Source organism: Python bivittatus, unplaced genomic scaffold (assembly GCF_059951505.1).
Source record: "Python bivittatus isolate LINGU-HERP-01145 unplaced genomic scaffold, Pbiv_v1 ctg000080_np1212, whole genome shotgun sequence".
NCBI classification, from domain to species: domain Eukaryota; kingdom Metazoa; phylum Chordata; class Lepidosauria; order Squamata; family Pythonidae; genus Python; species Python bivittatus.
In genome coordinates this window covers 52,071,752-52,096,222 of record NW_028277035.1, presented here as the reverse complement: position 1 = coordinate 52,096,222, position 24,471 = coordinate 52,071,752, and the positions used below count along the sequence as shown (strand labels likewise).

Below are 24,471 nucleotides of genomic sequence, written 5' to 3'. Positions count from 1 at the left end.
TACAACCTTTGCAGTGTCCCTCAGTCACGTGATTGCCATTGCAGTCAGTACGCGTTGTCCTGTGCCTGACTTCTTGTTTTTCTTTTTTTCTCCTCTTGCAGAGCAGACAAACTGTAGAGGAAAGGATTACAAGACAGTCAGCAGGCACATAATGGGGAATACACATCAAAAGCAGCTGTGATTGCACTACACAAACAGCCGGTGTACTCCCCATTGTGTGCCTGCTTACTCTCTTGTAATCCTTTCTTTTCCAATGAATGTATATGCAAACATTAATTCTCTTCTTGCTAATTATCCCAACACCAGGGTGAGCATTCCAAAGGGTGGGGGAGTGGGGAAAAGGAAAGCTCAGTCATGGTCACATGATTTCTCACTTAGCGACCACTTTGCTTAGTAATGGAGTTGCCAGTCCCAATTGTGGTCATTAAACAAGGATTACCTGCATCATTTTTAATTCCCTTTTGTGTGCATAGATATATGTGGGAACAAGGATTTAAAATTATTACTTTTTAAATGTGCTTGCTGTACAGACCCTATTTCAGTAAACATTGTTATGAATTGGTTAATTCTGATTTTTTCTGATTAGTTTTGCAGCCCAGCTGAGAATCTTGCACCCTTTTCCCCAGTCAGTTCTGACCTTGCCCCTGGATTTTTCTACTGAATATAATTTTAAAATCAGGGTGGCAAACTGCAGGCAGCAAAGAGTGAGTTTTCAGGAAGTGTTGGTTGCCATCTAGCAGTCCTCCAGATTTTTGCAGCATATATTGGTAGCCCTCACATTACTACGCTACTATCTTCAATATTTTGGCATAGTCAGTCTATATTTGATACCTATGCTTCTCCTGTTTATGTTATGTCTTTTAATAACAACATAAAATCAAAACATTTCAACTGCAATTAAGAAAGAATAAAGTTGTAATTTTAAAAAATTGGAAGCTGGCCTGGGAAACTCTTTTCAAGAGTGCCAGGTGCTTTTATTAAAAACAAACAAACATGGATCCTCAACTAGATATGACAGTTCATCTTTGATTCACTGTTTCCAAGCACTGGACACTTGCACACAAGGTCTTTGGCAGAATCAGCTCCAGACCTTTGTGTTCTCAAGTTGTTGCTGTTTGGCCACTACGTTGATTTAGTTGACTCAGTGGTGGCATCTGGTATATGTGAACTTGCAAAAAAGAAAAGTGATCTTTCCTTTGCAGGCCCTCTGTATTCCTATGGGCAGGGCCTCTTCCTCCCTTGCTTTTGGATTCTAAGGCTACAGCTGATGTTTCTGCTCACAGCTCTTTAGAGGGGAAAGGTGTTTTAATGGCTACAGAGGTCCCTCATCATGACAACCTTTCAGATTTGATTCATTTATTTATCTGTACAGACCTCCAGCCCAACGCGTACCATCCAGCTGATTCCACTTTAAAATGCAGCCTGGATTGATATGGGTTGTTTGGGTTGATGGTTTGCAGACCCTTGAGCTGTTCTCGCTTACACTGTAATTCATGCAAAAGGATTTACGTTGAATTGTTGTCAGCTTCTTTTTGGCAGGGGGCTAGCTGACTGCAAAATACCAGGATGTTGCTTGGGTTTCTTTGGAGCAACTGTTTTTTGGGTGAGGGATGGCAGTGGTGTGCTAAAAAAAATAAAAATAAAAACATCCTTTTTTGTGTAGCGTGCAGGATTTTTTGCTACTCCCAGACTGTTTACTCCCAAACCCCCAAGTAGGCAATCTTCAGTGTCCTATTCCTGGGGCCTATTTAAATTGTTTAAATACATTCGCCTCTCTCCAGACACTGCAGAAAAATGCAACCTTGATTACAGCAACTGGGAAAAATTGCCTAATTGCAAACTTGTTGAAGTGCTGTCGTTTCACTATCGCACAGTTGGCAACAATCTTTTAAATGCAACAGCTACCCTTTTGTTTGCAGCAGCTACTACTCAGATTATTTGCAAAAGGGCTGTTTCACAATACGTTTTATGATGGGTATTAGCAATTGATTTTATTTCCTTTTTGCATGGAGTAGCCAGGAGTGAATTATTCTGCTGCTTCAGGATCTGCTGTAGCATGATCTGCTGGTCAACTGGAAGTAGAGCAGTCTTTGGCTCCTGCTCCCTGCCTGTTCTCTGAGTTCTGAGATCTGTAGTAACGAACACAACCACACAGTCAACTTCAAAATAGTTTGGAGGATTTGGGGAATGAAAACAGTGCTGGGTGGAAGCGGTTTCTATTTCTTCCAAGAAAGAAGAGGATACAGCAATTGAAACTGGCAAGGTACAGCTTTATTTCACCTCCTGAGTGTCTTTTTCTTTTAAGGTGGTTCTTCTGCCTTTTCAGAGTGCTGCTTTTTCGTCATCACAATTTTTCAGTGAAAAAAAAATGCTGACCACTTTGTGACCAGCTTTTACACATTTGCTTAAAAATAAGCACTGTTGTATCCACTGGGATTTCTCTCTGCTTTGTAAGGAACACCTTGGGCAAAGTGCTTCTGTTACCTGGAAAGGAAAAGAAGGGGCACCCTCAACAGCTCATTTACCTTCCTTAGGGACAGTTCACCTGATCCTGACTTCATTGCACATTTTCCTCCTAAAATATTGTCTCGCTATTCTGTTCTTTGCCTCCTTACTGATTTTTTTGTATTTAAAAAAAGGTACAGACTGGATCTGTACAGAAACTACACATGGACCGGGCCCCAACGTGCACCCATTGCAAACACATTAGCAGGGAATTGGTGGCTCTTACTTCCTTCTCAGGCTACTGAAACTCTGTTGTAGCCACCTACTGAACCTTTCCTAGCTTTTAGAAGGCATTTCCTTAGGTCACCTCCCTACACTGATTGCTCAGAAAAGAAACTTGGTTGGTCCATGATAAAAACACCATCTACAACCCACAACTGCCGCCATACTTTGTTAGAACCAATCAAATTGGCATAAAAAGAGCTTGCAAGCTTTGGGGTTCTTCAGAAATCTTTGGCTAGGTTGTCCAAAAGGAGAAGACAAGGGAAGAAGCAAGAAAGTCCAAAATCTAGGCTCGGGCAAAGATCCATTTCTACAGGGTATTGCCAGCCCAGCAGAAGCAAATTGGAACCTGTCATGATGAAAAGTGCCCAGGGATACAGTCAGTTGATCAGCAGGGCCCCAGTTCACCTCCTGGACAGATCTAAAGCCACAATTGGTAATTGGTAGAATACTCTCAGGATAAAGACTGTACCTGAATGTGTTAGATATTGCAGATATCAATTGCATGTAGCACTCTGGGACAAGGAGGCAGTGGCTGATTCTCCAGTTCTGAAACTTAAAGTTTGGCTGTATCTCAATTCAATCTATAGAAAACACAGAGGTGAGATTTTAGAGTAAGATTTACAGGGAGAATTAGATCCCGTGGGATCAACCTGATCAGCCTCCGAATCCACAATAACACATCATGGTTGCTATCTCTGATTTTTATGAGTTTTTATTTCAATACATTTTATAGCTCTTGTTCGTGAAATACCTTGAATTTTTATAAGGACAGTATGAATATTTTAAATAAATGCATAAAAATCAGTGTCTCTCTCTGTGTTAATCTATTTTGATGCAGCGTAGGTTTAATTGTCTTGCAGAAAAACAGATATTCTGAGGGGAAGAAGTGCAGGCATTCTGAAAGTTTCATGATAGCTTATGGTGGCTTAAAATGCAGCATCAGCCACTTTCAGATGACAATTCCTTTAAAACTTGGACTTTTTTTGCAACCGGTGTTTCCTTAATGATTGACTCTTTTTCTGTAAAGATTGGAGTTTACTATTTCCACTTGATATTTTATGCAGTATTTAAATGTGTATATATGAAATAAGGGTATTAGAGTAAAGATGACTCTCTGTGACTCTTTTCTTCTATTTATTCAAATGTATTCCTTTTAGACACACTTGTCCTTACATCTCTGAGACTCTTCTAAGTACAACAAAATGAAGGATGATGCAGAGTTGTTGTTTTTAATCTGTGCATGGAATTGCTGCTACAATTTAAAATTTGGCTATATATTTTAAATCCTTGAAGTGAAATTTATATGCATGAATTACCAACCTTTGTGATGATTCAGTAACTACTGCAATATGTTCGGCATTTTTGTGAGAGATATGAATAATGGCTTTGAGAGCTAAAGAGTCCTCTGGTGTGTATTTAACCTCAAGGCTATTACCATTTTCCTCCTTAGCCAAATGCATGTGATAGAAAAACATTTACAGTTGCACAAGGATTCATCTTTTGAGTGTTGTATGAATATTACTGAAACATGCCTTTGATTTATGCTGATATGCTCTAGTAGGAGATGCATTTTCAATTAGCAGTTGGGAATTTTTGATTTAGAATGGGACATACTAAAGGAAACAGACCTTGATCATAATCTGGTTTATTAAGATATATATGTGGTTTAACACCACGGAATAAAATTCAGTAGTTGATGTATTGGACTGAGTAACTGATGTGCCAGAGAAAGAGACATTGTTTGATGCATTGCACCAGTATCAAGGCCTGATTAATAGCATTGTCAGATATAATAACATTTCAAATGATAGGCCTATTTTAGAAAGTAAACACCCAAACAGATAATCTAGTTGAATAGTTAATTATATGCCTGCTTTAATAGCTAATGTGTCAAAGGCAGTGTTTGGATTATTTGTACTCCTATGTAGTTATATACTGTATACAACCATTTTAGAATGTAGCATTCTTTACTTAGGGTTCTATCGTGATGGTTCCTGTTTTGCAGATGAAGGAACAGAGGCTGATATCTTTAGCCAGGCCGAGAGTCAACGGAAAAGACAAAGTAGCCCCAAGACAATTCTGGACCCAGCCAGAAAAACACCCCAGTGCTTGCACAAAAGAGAAACAGGAAGGATAAAATTGTAGGAGATGGCTGTATTAGTGAATAAATTTCTACTCATTACTCCAGCTCAGTACCGTTCGAACTGCTGGTTTGGTATCATGGAATCCCTTCAACTCAGAGGACCTCACTAATGGTGTCAACAGTTGCAGGGATGGGGGGGGGGGGATAGCTCAGTGTTTGCGGTTATAAAGGAGATCTTCCGAGAACCTCTCAGGATATCTGTCCCTAGGACACAAGACTTTAAGTTAGCACTCATGCCTTGATTGGGCTGGGCTGTCTGCTCTCCTACAGTGGGATGACAGAAAGGGCCTTGGCATAATGAATCCCTTGGAAATTATTGTTTTAGGAATTTGTTTACTCCACTAAAATTATGGACTGTTTTATCTAGGGTTCCATTTCTCAGGGATAAACAGCAGGCCCGGAGAAAGAACACTGTGGAAAGAGAGCACAATAGTAGCAGGAAGCTGTTATATAAATCACGTTTTTCTTCAAAGAAGTTTGGCTTCATTTAATGCAAACATTTGAGTGTGAGTCTCATTTTAGCTCAGTGAAGAAATCCCATTAGATTATAAAGGCCCAGATTTATGAAAGCACATAAACCAGGGCATAATTAGGGATGGTAATGAAATTTACTTTATCTAGATTCCACCCTGGATTTTTGTCATGCTATACATTTGCAACAGGCTCCAGATTGGAACTTGGACAATAATATTAATATTCTGGTGTTAAATTATGTTAAATTAACAGGAAGTTGTTGTAACTGCATATTGCATAAACTGCTTGCAATTATTATACAGCAGGGTAGGCAATCTTTTGGGGTAGGAGGATACATTTGCAATTTCGAGAGCATGCTTGGGCACGGCCTGTCACAAAACATCCATTAACAAGAAGCCAGTCTGGTAAGGTTCTTCCTCGACATACCCATGGTGCTCTCTAGCACACCTGCTTATCTTGGTTCTTTTTTCTGTACAGGTGAGATAATTTACAGTTAAACCATTGGACTGCAGAAGCTTTTTTTTTTTAAAAAAAAAACATAAGAATGCCTCTGGGGGCTGTGTGAGATTGAGAGCTATTCCTATAAATAGAGATGATCTGGAAGCTGGGGTTTTGCTTTGTAGCGTAACACCTTCTCATTTGTGTATTTATTTTTTAAGTTTAGACTAAAGGAAAAAAATAAAGACATACGGTTATGACAGCCTAGTACATGCCAAAGAACAAGCCTTTGGGCTCATTAATGTTCCTAGACAGCACATAGGATACAGCAGTTTTAAAATGTAGACACCAGCCATTTCCTTCTGCAAACTCAATTCACAAAGCTCTTTGGGGCAGTTTCACATATACAGTGCCTCCTGAGGGTAGACTCAGTGATCTGGCTATTGTCACATGTTATCAACTCACTCTGGCATTCTTGGAGAGTCTGTCAGTGGTTTCCCTCTTTGCTTTTATTATTAAGCAAGGCCTTTCAGACATGGGGTCCACTCTGCCAAAGGACTAGGACTAGCCCACCTCCACCAGTCAAGCAACACTGCAGCTGGCACGTCTTCCCAATTGGATGGTTCAGGGGACAGCATTCATAGTGATCGGACAGCCATTTCCCAAATGTCTCATTTGCCCTTGCTAATGGTGGGAGGGCTGATCTCTGCTTTCCCTGATGGAGGGTCCAGTTTGCTCAGCTTCCACTTCACATCACAGCATAGCCTGGCAATGCCAGCCGCCCAGATGCAGTGCTCCTGGAACACTCCCGTCAGCAGGAGGGGAGGGCAGAGAAATGCCACCACAGTGAGCATAGAAGCACAGGGGAGTGTCACAACTATATTTTGTTTTCTTTATCTTTGAAGATCAGTAGGGCCATTGGCTTAAGCACAAGCTGGCTGGAGAGAAGGTGAGGCTGGCTGGCAGCAGATGTTTGGTCAAATGACAGAACCCTGCATGTAAACATGTAAACCTCATAGGTTCCTGATTTCAGCAACAGCTGAAGCAACCTAGAGCAATATCGCCTGATCTTTAAACTGGAAGGATTTATAGACAGAAAGACACTTTACCTGCAAGTGCCCCAAATCTGAACATCTCATGCTGTTTTAGGCTCTTCAACCTTCTCCATCCATCCACTAGCAAATCACTCTCTGTGTTTGATTTTGACTCATGAACACAAAGGAGGGCTCTTCTTGTGAAACAGAGAAATCACACTTAATGGTGTACCGCCACAATTAATCCCTTGCAGGCTCTCAGCTAATCTTGTGTCTCCTGATTGACAAAGCAGAAAATAACTGGTCTTTCAGCTGCATCATGACCAACGTCCTCAAGACTTATTCAATTTGTCCTGAAGGGACGTTTGACAACAGTATGGGGCAAAATATCAAAGTGAGTAAGTGCAAAATACAAAGCATCAGATATTCAGCAAACAAGACTGAACTCCACTTTATTTTCTCACTGAAAAAAATGTAAGAATTTGGAAATTTGGAAGGAAAGAAAGAAAATCCTGCTGTTGCAATTGCTATTTATCTCTGTAATAGCAGACACACTTATTTTCTCAGTTTCCTGAAGGATAGCCATTTTATTTGTAGCAAAATCAATAGTCAGGATCAAAATTCACAGATTTACATATTATGGCATAAGCTTGTAATAACAATTCAGTGCCCCATGCATCTGATTAATGATGCAGACAAGATTATGTAATAATAAATGTGTGAGTCTTTGACATGACGCCGGAAGATGAGCCCCTCAGGTTGGAAGGTGTCCAATATGCTACTGGGGAAGAGCGGAGGGCAATTCCAAGTAGCTCCAGAAAGAGTGAAGCGGCTGGGCCAAAGCCGAAAGGACGTTCAGCTGTGGATGTATCTGGAAGCGAAAAGAAGGTCCGATGCTGTAAAGAACAATATTGTATAGGTACCTGGAATGTAAGATCTATGAACCAAGGCAAGCTGGATGTGGTCAAACATGAGATGACAAGACTGAACATCGACATCTTGGGAATCAGCGAACTGAAATGGACAGGAATGGGTGAATTTAATTCGGGTGACCATTATATCTACTACTGTGGGCAAGAAACCCTTAGAAGAAATGGAGTTGCACTCATAGTGAATAAGAGAGTGGGAAAGGCAGTAATGGGGTACAACCTCAAAAACGACAGAATGATCTCAGTGCGTATCCAAGGCAAACCATTCAATATCACAGTCATCCAAGTCTATGCCCCAACCACTGATGCTGAAGAAGCTGAAGTTGACCGCTTCTATGAAGACCTACAACACCTTCTAGAACTAGCACCAAAAAGATGTCCTTTTCATCATAGGGGATTGGAATGCTAAAGTAGGAAGTCAAGGAGTAATCGGAATAACAGGCAAGTTTGGCCTTGGAGTACAAAATGAAGCAGGGCAAAGGCTAATAGAGTTCTGTCAAGAGAACAAGCTAGTCATAGCAAACACTCTTTTCCAACAACACAAGAGACGACTCTACACATGGACATCAGCAGATGGTCAATACCGAAACCAGATTGATTATATACTTTGCAGCCAAAGATGGAGAAGCTCTATACAGACAGCAAAAACAAGACCAGGAGCTGACTGTGGCTCAGATCATGAGCTTCTTACTGCAAAATTTAGGCTTAAATTGAAGAATGTAGGGAAAACCACTAGACCACTCAGGTATGACTTAGATCATATTCCTTGTGAGTACACAGTGAAGGTGATGAATAGATTTAGAGGATTAGATTTGGTAGACAGAGCGCCTGAAGAACTATGGACGGAGGTCCGTAACATTGTACAGGAGGCAGCAACTAAAACCATCCCAAAGAAAAAGAAATGCAAGAAAGCAAAATGGCTGTCTGATGAGGCTTTACAAATAGCTGTGGAAAGAAGGAATGCGAAAAGCAAGGGTGAAAGGGAAAGATATAAGCAACTGAATGCAGATTTCCAGAGAATAGCAAGGAGAGATAAGAAGGCCTTCTTAAATGAACAATGCAAAGAAATTGAGGAAAACAATAGAATGGGGAAGACTAGAGATCTCTACAAGAAAATTGGAGATATGAAAGGAACGTTTAGTGCAAAGATGGGCATGATAAAGGACAAAAAAGGCAGGGACCTAACAGAAGCAGAAGAGATTAAGAAGAGGTGGCAAGAATACACAGAAGGACTATACAAGAAAGATCTTAATGTCCCTGATGTCCACGCTGGTGTGATCACTGACCTTGAGCCAGACATCCTAGAGAGTGAAGTCAAGTGGGCCTTAGGAAGCATTGCTAACAACAAAGCTAGTGGAGATGACAGTATTCCAGCTGAGTTATTTAAAATACTAAAAGATGATGGTGTTAAAGTGCTGCACTCAATATGCCAGCAAGTTTGGAAAACGCAACAGTGGCCACGGGATTGGAAAAGGTCAGTTTACGTTCCAATTCCAAAGAAGGGCAATGCCAAAGAATGCTCAAACTATCGCACAATTGCACTCATTTCACATGCTAGCAAGGTTATGCTCAAAATCCTACAAGCTAGGCTTCAGCAATACATGAACCGAGAACTACCGGATGTACAAGCTGGGTTTCGAAGAGGCAGAGGAACTAGAGATCAAATCGCCAACATTCGCTGGATAATGGAGAAAGCACGAGAGTTCCAGAAAAACATCTACTTCTGCTTCATTGACTATGCAAAAGCCTTTGATTGTGTGGATCACAACAAACTGTGGCAAATTCTTAAAGAGATGGGGGTACCAGACCACCTTACCTGTCTCCTGAGAAATCTGTATGCGGGCCAAGAAGCAACAGTCCTAACCGGTCATGGAACAACCGATTGGTTCAAAATAGGGAAAGGTGTACGACAAGGCTGTATACTGTCACCCTGCTTATTTAACCTATATGCAGAGTACATCATGAGAAATGCCAGGCTGGAAGAATCACAAGCTGGAATCAAGATTGCAGGGAGAATCATCAACAACCTCAGATATGCAGATGATACCACCCTAATGGCAGAAAGTGAAGAAGAACTAAAGAGCCTCTTGATGAGGGTGAAAGAGGAGAGTGCAAAAGCTGGCTTGAAACTCAACATTAAAAAAACTAAGATCATGGCATCTGGACCCATCAATTCCTGGAAAATAGAAGGGGTAGAAATGGAAGCAGTAACAGACTTCATTTATTTGGGCTCCAAGATCACCGCAGATGGAGACTGCAGCCATGAAATTAAAAGACGCTTGCTCCTTGGGAGGAAAGCTATGGCAAACCTAGACAGCATATTAAAAAGCAGAGACGTCACCTTGCCAACAAAGATCCGCATAGTCAAAGCTATGGTTTTTCCAGTAGTAATGTATGGCTGTGAGAGCTGGACCATAAAAAGGCCGAGCGCCGAAGAATTGATGCCTTTGAACTGTGGTGCTGGAGAAGACTCTTGAGAGTCCCCTGGACTGCTAGGAGGTCAAACCAGTCAATCTTAAAGGAAATTAACCCTGATTGTTCATTGGAAGGACTGATAATGAAGCTCAAGCTCAGATACTTTGGTCACCTAATGCGAAGAGAGATCTCTTTGGAGAAGACCCTGATGCTGGGAAAGATTGAAGGCAAAAGGAGAAGAGGATGGCAGAGGATGAGATGGTTAGATAGCATCACTGAAGCAATGAGCATGAAACTGAGCAAACTCAGGGAGGCAGTGAAGGACAGGAAGGCCTGGCGCAATATGGTTCATGGGGTCACGAAGAGTCAGACACGACTTAACGACTAAACAACAACAACAAAGATATTTGCAATTCTTTTTTTCATTTTCTCTAAAAGGCATGTTATCAGTTGATCATAAAAAGAGGTTTGGGACAGGAGACTCCCCAGGACTGTTCAATTAAAGTTGGAATCTCTAATCTAAGATGTGGTTACAGTCAAAATCATAAGGCAGTGGATCCCCTATTTATTTTTTTAATAAATTTATTTTCATTTGTATTTCTTTTTCATATGTATTTATTTAATACATTTATTTTTCTTGAACGTGGCAACTGGGTGCCCTTCTCTGGCTTGCTATGAAGGAGGTGTAAAACTAAGAACTACCCCGGGTTCGCAAAACCCATTAACATAAAATCTGGTCAGCTAGTCTGTAGTTCAGTGGGATGTATGAACCCAGTCAGTGTAGTTTCATGGATTGTGCAAACCGAGGAAACTGGAGTAATTCAGAATCTGTGACTCAGTTATCAGGTTAGTGCGTTGTAGGAAATTCAACATGTGGAAATGAAGACAAAACTGAGGCTGAAAATGAAAAACCCAGTCCAGAAACATAGAGCATTCAGTTCTTTTCAAGTATTTGTGAACTGTACCTTTTCAGTCCGTTTATGGCCTTTCTTGAACTTGGTATAGGATTGTCTTAAGCCTCCACCTTAAATGCACTTCCAGAATCCCCGCATATTATAAGAACTGCAAACTCTAAGATGGAGAGTGAGTATGTTCCAGAAATTGCTTTATGGGGGAACATATTTAGGAGTAAAAAAATATTAAAGGGAAGGGGATACAGTATTTCCACAAATTACACAGTAGTTATATCATGAACAATAAACTGTATCTCCATTCTGGTCTTACTGTTACAATGGGAAGCAAGAATGAGAAAAGTATCTTTCACATGTCAATAACAGGGAAACCCTGCTTGTGTTCATGATTATGGCCTGTTGGATCAAGGGCTAATATCTATTTATAATGTTCTTTTTATCACTAATTAGGTTTTTGTTGTCTCAAAAATAACATTTCTGTAACACGGTTTTGTGATGGAAAATGGATAGACAATTAAATGTGAAAACATCTTAATTCTATTCAGAAATTCTCTATCATGGAAAATAAATGCAGCTACAGATATCTGAGATGAAAGGCAATTATTATTTCCAGGTGAGGACAGTGCTACTTTCTCAGCCAAGACACAGAAGCTGACTGGACTAACACTGACTCTTACTTCAGTATCCTTCATCACAGATTACAGCATGGTCAGGACAGACTGGGTGGCATGTACAGCTCTCCCTTGACCAGGGGAAGTAGTTAAAGAAGTCATACAAGTTCCATTTGGAACTGCCACTGCTATTCTGCAGCATCTTCTATTGAAGCTGGTTGCACTGTTCTGCCTAATGGTACAGTTGCTCCTGACTGGGCCTTCATATGGTGTAATGCAGTCTAATAGAATTCCATATGATATACTGTACTCATTTAGGGTTACGATCTTTAGCCCAAGGTATCTTCAGATCTAAAGACATGTGAAGATGACATGAAATGTGAAGGAGAAAAAATATGTAAGAGCAAGACTCTTGAGAGTCCCCTGGACTGCTAGGAGGTCAAACCAGTCAATCTTAAAGGAAATCAACCCTGATTGCTCATTGGAAGGATCGATAATGAAGCTCAAGCTCAGATATTTTGGCCACCTAATGCGAAGAGAGAGCTCTTTGGAGAAGACCCTGATGCTGGGAAAGATTGAAGGCAAAAGGAGAAGAGGATGGCAGAGGATGAGATGGTTAGATAGCATCACTGAAGCAATGAGCATGAAACTGAGCAAACTCAGGGAGGCAGTGAAGGACAGGAAGGCCTGGCGCAATATGGTTCATGGGGTCACGAAGAGTCGGACACGACTTAACGACTAAACAACGAATACATCTGGACTTTTCACACTGGATTTGGATAACTGCTGGCATTTTATGATAATTAATTGGAAGAGCATTGACTTCTGTGCTAACAATGGATAATAACATATTAAAAAGTTGCACTTAAGTTAAATAGAGTAGTGTGGTATTTTATGCTTTTTAATAATTTATATCTGCTGCATGTATTTCTTTTTGGTTTTGTTTTATAATAATTTATATCTGCTGCAATCAACCAGACTGCTGGTGGTTATAGTAATTAATAACAACGCATTCAGAAATTAAAACATTGATGGTAAAGCTAAGATATACTACAAAACGGTAACCAAAAATAAAATCAAACAATCCTGAATATCCTGTCACTCAACATAGGCTCTCTGCAATAAGTCAGTTTTCAAAAGGTTCTTTGAGGGCTAGCCTAATTTCTAAAGGGAAGCTATTCAGTAGGGTGGAGCTCCTACTCCTATGAGGGTCTGCCCTATGTGCTTCATGGAAATGGGGGGTCACCAGCAGTTTCTCCTAGGGTACCCAGGTTGGATGGTTGATTCAGGTTTGAGGAGGCAATTCTACAAGTACCCTGATGCCAAGTCATGTAAGTGATGATGAGCCCTTTGAATTGCACTCAGAAGCTAATAGGAAGCCAGTGCAGGGCCTAGAGAACAGGTGTGATGTACTTGGGGTGGCAAACACCAACAATAACTGGACTGCTATACTGTGGACTAAATTGAAACTTTCAAAGTGCCTTCAAAAGGATTGGGCAGTTGGTTTACATGCTGTTTTTTTGTTGAATTTAAACACTCAAGGTAGCAAATAATCTACCACATACAGTATAACTTTTCATACACCAGTGCAGATTTGGAGTTGGAAGTTAGGTATTACTGGTATGCTGATGATACTCGGTTTCACATATCAAACTCTGATTGCCCAAGTGATGTCATCTTATAGGATCCAGAAGATTGTGCCTACTCTGTTGCTGCGCCTGCCTATTGGATAGTATTCTCCCTGAGGTCTGGATGGTCCTGGCTCTGTCCCTGTCTGCATTTCTTAAGGCTTGAAAACTTCATTTTCTCCCAAGCATTGGGTCAGGAGGATTTCTGAACCTGTCTAGTATGATTATTCTGATTTTTTAATTGTCTTTGGCAGAATTTGTTTTATGTTCTATTATATTTTATTGGTTGTTTACTTTTTTGTGTTTTGTTGTTTTAACTGTGCACTGCCCTGAGTCATTCTTGAGAAAGTGGCTATATAGAATGAATGAATGAATGAATGAATGAATGAATGAATGAATGAATGAATGAATGAATCAGTCTCCTGATGTTTTTTCGGTCTGGCTTTCACCAGTTTGAACATTCATGGGAATCTTATTCAGACGTTCACCTCTCAGTATGTGTGGTCCTGAAACTGAGTAGAAAAGGTCAGACTTGCTGGTCTTACTCCTTTAGGCTACCTATCCCACTTGTCCCATTGCTATCTCCATCTTCCACATGTTGAGACGCCTGAATCTCAAATGGTACTGACTGTGAATACAATTCACCATGTGTGGAGGTTGAGTCATGGCAACTGGACTTCTTTTCTTTTGGTTTGATACATTTCGATGCTTGTCCAAGCAGCTTCTTCAGTCTTCAACTGAAGTCCAGTTGCCATGACTCAACCTCCAGATAATTCCACCTGGATGACTGAGAATCTTCATCAACAAATTCACCATGTGACTAGAACCCTAATAAAGTCAGGTTCAATACTGGCGAACTGCCCATAATCTAAGCAAACACATGATTTAGGGAAAGAGTGGCTATAAGAGGTGGTAACCTGGTCTCTATCAAGTTCCAAATTCTCAAGCATTCAGAGAAATGATGGAAAAAGGCTAGTGTATGTACAAAATGGCAAGGCAATTTGACACAAAGCCAACTATTCCCATGTTGGTTGTTTCTACCATTGTCAGGCAAACTTTTAGCCTCCCTTATGGTTTTTGTAAAACTTCATTGCCTAACAATTAATCGTGCAAGCTTGAGCATCTCTGCTCAAAATGTAACAATATTTTCAGAAAATTATTTTGATAAGGAATGTTGGCTATGCAAATGTAAACAAGAAAAAAACATACTTTTTTCCAGCAGGAAAGAGGAAAATAGATGCCTTCATTTCTTTTTATCATGTCTCTTTATATGTCAGGATTTGATTCAGCAGCAGGAGACACATGCCATTGAAATGCTACCATGCAGACACTGGCAATTCAAATCCTTCTGGGATTAATTATCCTCACTAATTTTTGGCCCAATCTGTAGCTCATTTAAGCAAACATATTTGGATTTACACTGGTTGGATCCTATTTAGCTAAATAAAACTGAATTATTTCACACTGCTCCTGAACACAAATAACTTGGAAATAAGTCCCACAGACTTTAATGGAATTGTCTTCCAAGGAAGAGTGTTTCACATTATAATCTCAGATCCAAAAATTTAGGTTTAACTGAAATGTAAATCAGGTTCTCTTTCTGTTCTTCTCCTACATTCACAGCCTGCGGTGGTCATGTCATTTCACCACATTAATGACAAATTAATTATTCTCACTATTTACATTGTTTCTTACTTTTCCAAGGAACTCAAGGCTACATATATTTTATCTCCCTTATATACCTAGCTTCTTCTGGTGGGAGGAGGCTGATATCCTATTCAGGCCTGCTCAGAAGTAAACCCATTTGAGTTCAATGGAATTTACTCTTAGAAAAATGCACTAGTCATGCCAGGACTCTCAAAGTAGATGACTGATGAAAACAGCAGGTCTTAACTGACATGTGACAACTTCATTTTCTAGCACAGTGGATTCTTAGAGATTAACATCAGCAAACAACTATTTTATTTCTGGATTTGACATATCACTAGGCATTCCAAGGGGTCAAATTTGCTTTCATAGTACCTATAGGGAAATACAGTGCAAAGTTGGACAGATCAGTTCTGAAGAATAATCTTAACTGGCCATTTGATACCATCAAGCTAGCCTCAGTTTAAGGTGTGTGTTTATTCACAAATCTATTCCTTGATGTTTTGTGCATAAGAAATAATGCTTTAGAAGTACTATGGAAATCACAGTGCAATATTCTGTAGCTTAAACCTCAGACATGAAGAAATATTAGTATGCCTGAAAATAAAGGAAAAAAATATGAACCACAGAATGAAAATGATAAGATAGATGTTGAACATGAAACGATGCATTCAAGGTAGAGTCAAGGGCCCCAAAAAGTGACACCATGGAGAGAGAAAAAGAAATAACAATAATGATGGAAGACAGTACATCCAGAAAGAATGATACTACTTCCAAAATCTTCTTGGGGAGCTAGATGAGAAAAAGGACATTTGTATAATAATTTCCAAAGCCCAGTGTAAGAGCATAGAGGGGAAAAAAAAACTAGTTTTGGCCAAAGTAGGAATCATAGCTGCTGAGACTTTAACATCCACTTCAGAGGCTTAAGCATCACATACGGTGTCTCACAGTTCAAGTGATACAAAGCATGAAAGTAGACTCACTCCTGACAAGGAAGCGATGAGTAATTCTACAAAGCAGAAAATGCTATTGCTAGGGCTTCCTGAAAGCGGTGGCTTTAACACAAAGGATAATAAAGAATGGCAATATTGCACCACTCTACCCACATTATATAAATCTTTTAAATAAAATAAATAAACAAACAAATAAATATCAACTTGTCATGAAGCATGAAGCCATAAGCATGAAGCCATATACCCTTTTTCCCCATGCAGGTTTTTTCTCAGACAGCCTCACATTTAAACAAGACCACACTCTAGGAAAAGTGAGACGGTAGACCTGTTTGGAGCCTCAACAAGAGATGCATCTCTATATAGTGCACCATGTCTCCTTAAGTAAATGTTGGGGTGGGGGGCTTTTTAGCACCCACTTATAAGCTGTGGGGGGAGGAAGAAAAACAGAGTTACCAGTATCCTCGGGGCCTGGGAAGATTAAAATCCCAAGGGAAAAAAAAGAAACAGCAGGACATCTTCAGCAGTACTTAGAGCCAGGGATCCTGATGCTGAGAAAGCACTTGTCCAGTGTACTTTCAAACCAGTCAAAAGCACTGCTGGCACTTTGGTTTGACAGACAGAAAGCCCCTGTACCATTCAGTTTGTTTTACTTGTTGATTGTCATTTCCAGGACAAGCGTTAATATGAATGTGCAACATAGTTATCTGTATTGCATCTATCATGTTCTGTGGCTTAGAGATCATAAATTATTGTTAAAGATCGTTGGGAAAAGAATGGAAGGGGATACAAGTTGACAGGTTGTTGTTTCTTTATCTTAAACGTTGGTCAGAGTTTAAGACACATCTTAATTTTCTAAGTGCTGCGTACCAGTGTAGGACTTGCTATGGTGGACATTTTATGGGCATCATGGAAACAACATTTCAGGGCTCTTTCATTGCTCTTATAATGAATACTAAGGATATTTGCACATATGTGGAGTGTGCATGCACTCATACATGCAGAGATACACTTAATGGAAATCCTGTCATGTATGAAATATCAACATATAAAGAGGAGGGATGTGTAACATGCTCTCACCATATTATGAAGAATACACTTTATTTACACAGTGGTTAGAACAGCAGTGCCCATGGGGGAAAGGTGTCAGCATCTGCAAGATGGTGGGCATGGCATCGCAGTTGAAGCCCCATGCCTTTCATATACATGGTGAAACTGCAGACATGGTCAGAGGGAGAGGGATTTCAGTCATGATGCTTCACCCACCATCTTGCAGATGTTGACACCCATCCCTCACCTGTAGATGCTGATGGATGAGAGCAGAGACGGTAGGGCAGCACTTTTATTCAGCATTGCCATCTGTATTGAATGCAAGGGACAAACCAGTGCCAGCTCCAGGATTTGAAGGAGCCTTAAGGAAAATATGTCCTTGTGATAATGAGACACTGGCTCTTTGAGACATTCCCATCTTCCTCATTGCCATTGCCCTGATTTACTAGGATTGTATAAGCTGGGGCAGAAGTAGTGCACAGCCTCATCCTTCACATGCCTGCTCCGGATGAGGTAATGCTTCCTGTTAAGGGTCTGATTTGGGGGTGTTCCTAGGCCTTATGTTACTACGGTATAGCTGTTGGGTCCAGGGTAGTCTTGGACAGCTGTGCTACTGGCTGGAGAAGATGAATCTGAACATGACGACAAAGGCCCTAGTCGACTTCTCATTTAGATTACTGCCACACGCTCTGTACTCTGTAACACTGTGTGGCTGTCCTGGAAGAGTTTTTAGAAATGGCAGCTGGTGCTAATTTCATAAACTTGATTGCTTACTGGCATATGTTTTACCGATCATATTGCACCAATTGTATATTTACTGGGCTCTGATTTAATTCTAGGCCAAATTCAAGATGTTGGTATTACTTATAAAGCCCTAAGTGGCTTCGGGCCAGGATATCTGAAAGGTGGTATCTTCCCATGGGAAGCTGTCCATACAACCTTACCGTCTTCTATGGAGGGCTGCTGTATGTCCCACCACATGAAGCAATTTAGTTGTTGGGAATACAGAAAGCATTTTTGTTTTAGGTCATTCAAGATATGTTAAATTGGTACCATTGCTGTTTAACTGCAGATGGATAGTAAAAATATTTTTATTTTGCATGGCTCTTAATATTTGTTTGTTTCTTTGACCTGCATTCTGTCTTTCCTCTAGAAACTGAAGAGGATGTACTTTGCATCCCTTCTTTTACTTCAGCCCTCTGAGTAATCTGGGCTGAGAGACTGTGACTGGCCCAAAGTCACCCGGTGATTGTTCATGGCTGAAATGGACTTGAAGCTGGCCACAATGTTACAACACTGAAGATCTGATCATCCTTAACTAGGAATGGATATTACAAAAATTGCAGTGATATTTATGATTAATTGTAGCATTTCAATTTCATTATAGAGATAGAAAAGACTTCTGAAGGCAAGTTTCAGAGTACTGTGCAGCTCACAGGAAAAAAAAATGTTCCAATAAATGAAGAAGCACCTGGCCAGAATAGTCCTCTTATGCTATCTTTGGGAAGTCAGCACAAAGTTTGCATGCAGACAGTTCAAAGATCAGGAAACAACAAACTGAAAGCACCAACAGAAGCGAATATGTGTAGCTCAGGGTTGAACTGTGGAGTCCTTGGGGTTCTCTGAGCTTGGTTGTTTTCTTGCAAATGTTTCATTACCCGGCTAGGTAGCATCTTCAGTGCTAGAATGGAGTGGTGTTTGCAAACCCGATTCCATTCTAGCACTGCAGATGTTACCTAGCCAGGTAGCGAAACGTTTGCAAGAAAACAACCAAGCTCAGAGAACCCCAAAGACTCTAAAGTGAAAGTGCTTGGCCTGAAAATCCTGGAGCCTGCGTAACTCTCCAACCCTGAGCTGGGGAAAGGTTTTAGCTGACTTCTCCATAAGGTAGCTTCTGTATCTGAAGACTGGCATTTTAAGATCTAGGGTGGCCCTTAGACCAGAAAAAGGGTCATAAGTCATCCAAAGCAGATTACTTTTCTAGTACTTACACACAGCAGATATACACAGAGTACAGGACTACCCCCTGAACAGCAATGGCACTTTGGAAAAATGCCACTGCCAGGGTGCCTTACAAACAAAAAGTCCTCCAGTTTCAATCTTGCCAAGGGAAGCTCAGATAATATCCCTTCCTAGCATCCAAGATGGTGAGAAAAGGTAAACCTCTTGTAATATTTTCCTGGAGGAGTTTGCCATGTCTTGTCTTGATAGGTTCTCTGCCACCTGGCTTTTTAGTAATAAAATGTTCGAGCCTTCTGTCAGTTGTTGTAGTGTTAACCTCGCAATGATACAATCCAAACAGGCAGAACTGGACAGCAAACTGAAATCCATTTGATAATGATGCTTATCTTTTGCCTGCTCTGATTATATTAATATGCTGTCAATCAGTCTGTGTGATAGTGGGAGTATCAAGTGGGAGCTGTAATCTCTCAGAGCAATATCTTTCAGAGGGATTTCTCTTACATCTACCAAACATTTCTCCAGTAGAGTAGATAAGAACAGTAAGGCTGCATAAAGGAAATTTCCAGGATTTATGCATCTTAGAATCAACCTTGCAATTGATAATTTCATGGATTATGTTTTTTTCCCCCTTTAAACTGAGTTAGATACTTGTGATGGAAACCCACAGATCTGTTCCCTCAGGCAACCAACAATGAGTAGAATATGATTTCTTTAGGAAATGGACTCACATCTCCCAGAGTGTTGTTTTAGCACTATTCTTTAGGCAAGGTTTCCTCCCTCTTAGATTGTTGTTGTTGTTACAGTATACCAAAAGGAATCTTACATCTTTTAGTTTTGAAGAAATATCCATTAGCCATCCAAATATATTCCAGGAAACTATTGGATCTCTGCAAAATTGTTTAAAAAATAAAACATCAGGATGAGAAAAAGGTCTTAAGAACTGAACCACCATATATACAAACAATATATTGTTCCCAGGCAGCCTTTTTCAGTATAACTATTTTGCTCATATTATTATTCAAACTACATTTTGTTTCACAGCCTTGTGCTACATAAAATAAAGATGTGATCATGAATGCTGCACCATTTTTATAAATACTGTAGAAAGACTTTAACAAGTAAATGATTGCTGAACCCTGAAAAAAAAAACCTGATCAAATACAGCAGTTAACATTTGACAGTACAATTAATAATAACAGGGTTTTATTCACATGAATATTTTAAAAATGGCTGATCTTTCTGGTATAGGAAAGAATTTGTATAAGATAATCATTATCAATGGATAGACAGTGATGAGAAATGCATTACTTGTTTGTGGAGAAGTCAGAGTGATATAAAACAGCTCCAGTGACCAGTCATTGCCTATGAAAAGGAAGCAGCATGAGCTAAATTGATCAGGCCCTGTAGGCATCCATGAAATTGCTTGTCCAAACTATTGTAAGTCTTTTAAATATTTAACAGAAGTTGGTATTGCTCCACACTCAGTAAAAACAAGTAAGCTGATGATTCACTGGTGCCATAAATCATATGGCCTTTTCTGCATTTGGCCTGTCTAAATGCAGCGCCATCTGAATTTCCGATATTACAGAAAAAGCTTCTAAAAATATGTAATCCAACTTCCTGCACTTCAGGATATGGCATAGAAGTTTTCGACTTCTGGGGAAGAAATGGCAGACTGAAGACAGCTCCATGAAAAGCAAAGCTGACAACCATGGTAGAATAAAGAGCTGGCGAGTAGACCAGCTCCTTGATAATTCCTCTCCAGACAAGGAGAGGACTTGAGATTGTCCACAAGGGCTCCAGACAGCTGCTTCTTGTGAGGGGACTGCAAGACAGGTCTCTGGCAGGTTTAGAGTTATGGGAGATGAGGGCCATCTTGCTCAAACTGCGGTTGGCACCTTTGAAAGGACACTAAGTTCGCGTACTTCCTTTTCTAATCACTTTAGGAAATTGCTTGTTAACTGCTTTTCAGCTATTAGAAACCTTTGGATTGACAAGGTTTATAGCACCAGGTGAGTTTCCTTCAATCCTTAGCAAAGTTTAAGGACTTAATTTTTATTTATTTGTTTATTTATTTTTGAATAAAGAGCAAAAAGGTGATTAGAACTTTGATTTTAGAAAGTTACAAACAGAATAAGGGTTCAGATAAATTTGAAGTAAGTTTTTGGAATTAATGATAAAGAATCCTTCCCATGGGAAAAGGCTTTTAGAGGGACTTAAAGATTATAATTAAAGGAGAAGTACACTCGAACTCAACTTACAATTACAGAATGAAGCAAAATATTTTAACATTGGACATATGTAAGGATATTTTTGAATAATGGACCCAGAAGTTAATTTTAATAAAATTTGCCTCTGTAAATAGACTGTATTTAGAAGATGTTATGGAAGAGGAACAAGTTTTACCTGACAAGATTGAGACTGATTTGAAAGTGGATTTACAAATGACAGGCTACCAGAATTCTTATTTCTTTTTTTTTTTTTACTGTATTCTTGTTTTTTCTCTTTTTTCTTTATTTTTTTCTTTCTTTTCTGCACCTTTTATTTTTTCTTTTCTTTTTAGTTTGCATTGGTTTTTACTGTTGTAACTGTAATCTTTAATAAAATTATTATAAAAAAAGGATATGACATAGAAGATGTTCTATCCATGTGGAATGCTTCCTTCCTTAATAGTCTAATTATGCAGTTTATTTTTAATTATACTATAAAGAAAGGGGAGTAGATTCGAAAATTTGTATTGCCCACTACCTAGTAAAATTAAAGAATAAAACAGACATTGTCTTTCTATCAATGCACATGCAAATGCTAATAAAAGGCATCATTTTATTAAAGTAGCTATATATACCACTGTTTATTCTATTTAGACATGGGGGCACTGGGTACCTTTCTTGAAAGAATAGACAACCCAACTACAGCAACAACAGTTTGTTTACAAGCATACATCCTGAAGACTTGGGGCCTGCCCTACTGGCACCTAACCACACTACAAACATGCTCTGGCAAAGTGTTTTTCTTCAGTGTCTGTATGACATTGCCTTCACCTCATCTTCAGCCTGGGATTTAGCTGTACCAGTGTGAAATTGGTACTTTCTCCCTTAAGCCGATAGTATCTAATGGCAGCTGCAAGAAATGTAAAATCTCCTATGTATCACCATCAATTATATCAGAAGTGAAGGCAGGTAACCAGGAAATAGATGGGGTCAGAGAGGCACTTTCTGGCCATTTCAGGCTGAAGTAGACATCCCCCATTGTGTATGGTCCCTGGTTTACTAATTCGCCACCATTCTGTTGTCTTCTCTCTAAAGAGCTCTATTGATCCATGTCAGTGGCCTATCAGAATTGTACTAGACTGCTAGACCAGCAATATTACAAGGATGAAATAGAAAAACAGTGGAACGATGGGACCCCATCCCCTAAATTGTCTCCTTTACTTTATAAACACCAAACCTTATATTGCTTTAATGAAGTTAGTGCAGAGTCACAGGCAATTCCAGAAAGAATCCAAAGGTGAAGGAATCTGGAAGTTGGCATGTACTGCCCATTGAAAGAAAGGAAAGGAAGAGGAGAAAAATCCTAAGTAAAAAGACTCTGCTCACTTTGTGATTTCAAATGTTGTTGTTTTACTTTATTCTACTCAGGTTTTGACAGGTGTAAGAGGAAGATCATAGAAAAGAACCTAGAGAGAATGGGCAGAATCCTGTGGTCAGTTATATCCCATTCCTGCTACAGCACTGTGACTGGAGGGTGTTTTTCCCACTCATTGGTGACGTTCAGAAGATGGTGAAGAGCAAAACTTGATGAACCAACAAATAATTTTACTTAGCATACAATGCCCATACAAAATCAGGACTCTGGTATTTGGTGGTAAATCAGGACACAGGCAATAGATGCAAGGTAAGAATTGGTAATGGGGTCAGCAAATTTCATGTGAATATAGTTTTTCACCAATTTAAGGATGGATGGATGGCTTGACCCAGGAGTGGGGAAAGGCCATAGTTCAGAGGTGAAGCACCAGTTCTACTTTCATTCTTAATGTTTCACACCCCAATCATCAAACAGCTCAGATATTGATTCTGACATAGAAGAAACCTATATAAATGTATGGTATAGGAATCTGCTTTAGTAACATGTGTTCCCAGTTTACTCATGAACCAGTCCAATGGATGTCATTCAAAAGCCTCAATAAAGCACCAAACCTTATATTGCTTTAATGAAGTTAGTGCAGAGTCACAGGCAATTCCAGAAAGAATCCAAAGGGACAAACATGCGTAACCCTTCCATATATCATGAGTTTCTTCCATAAAAAGCATCCCATCAAATTTAAGAGATTCTCCTCCCCCTCCACCCCACTCCTACCTTAGCTGGAACCTAGGCTCTGAAACCTAGAGCTCCAGGAAAGACATCTAGGAAGGGTTTCAGGAGTGACTGAAGATAATTTGCTACTTGAGATGGAGTAGCAAATGGTACCTCCATATTTACTATCCCAACATGTCAAGGTACATAGTACCCAAGGTCACCTATATCTTTTTTGTATCTCTCTCCTTTCCTGATGATAAAAATACAATATCAACCAGTTCCTGCCCTGTCATGGCCAATAGACTTTGGCTAGAGCTAGTGGGTACCTACAGTGGAGAAGAAGCAAGAATGGGAAGGATCAAGGTGCTGTCTTCATCATTCTGGTTATCTTGATAAACTCTAGTTGGGAATAACCTAGTTCTGCCTTAGAAGCTTATGACCGGGTTCTAAACTTTCCTAGGGCTAGCTGATAAGTACATTCCTTAAGTTCAGCCTTAAAATTAAAAACAAACAAACTGACGTTCTCAAATATTAAAGATGTTCATTAAATTGGAAAACACTGTCCCCTAGGGTTCCCTGTGATTAGGGTTCTGCTACTATATAAGATTGCAACTTCTGATAGAGAAATATTTGGAATATAAGTACAGCAAGAATATAGAGTCCCACATAAAAAATGTAACACTAGCCAAAGGCTTTTTATAGCATGTTTAATTTGTATCTTGGTGCTGGCCTTAGCTACTGCCACAGCAAAGTACCTCCAAGAGTGGACAAGAGAAAAATGCCCCCAAATATATTAACCTCTGAAGTCCTTAAATTTCAACTGCTCTTTTCTTATTTTGCTTAAACACAGTAACACCTTCTAAAAACGGCAATCAGTCAATATTTCCTGTTATCAAAAGTTCCTCCAAATATCTCTAGCAATATTGGCATTATGCATTAAGCTATTTTTTAAAATATACCGCTTGCACCAAAGCACCTCAGGAAATTTTTGTTATAATGGCTTACCATCGAAGAAGCACGATAACAAATCTTATCAGGAAATGTTCATACTGATGATGTGGAATGCTTGCAGTTTGCTTTTTAAAATGGGAGGTTGTCTTAGATTTGCTGAGAATATGGTAATGTAGGCGGATAAGTTTTTCTACCTAATTTTCCTTTTGGTGGTGACAGTGTGCAATTATTTTAAATTAAGGGTTGTTTTCTGTTGGAGTAAACACAATATATATGCTTTATTTAGGATATGGAATATGAAA

General features: G+C 39.6%; 1 long non-coding RNA gene across 1 annotated transcript in view; it reads left to right on the top strand.

The window, feature by feature from the left end:
- The window catches only part of LOC148216701 (uncharacterized), a 31,668-nt gene that overhangs the window by 4,712 nt on the left and 2,485 nt on the right, over nt 1-24,471 (top strand). Inside the window, exon 4 of the long non-coding RNA XR_015795068.1 lies at nt 22,561-22,816. This is a non-coding gene — a long non-coding RNA (uncharacterized LOC148216701). The remainder of the gene's footprint in view (nt 1-22,560; nt 22,817-24,471) is intronic.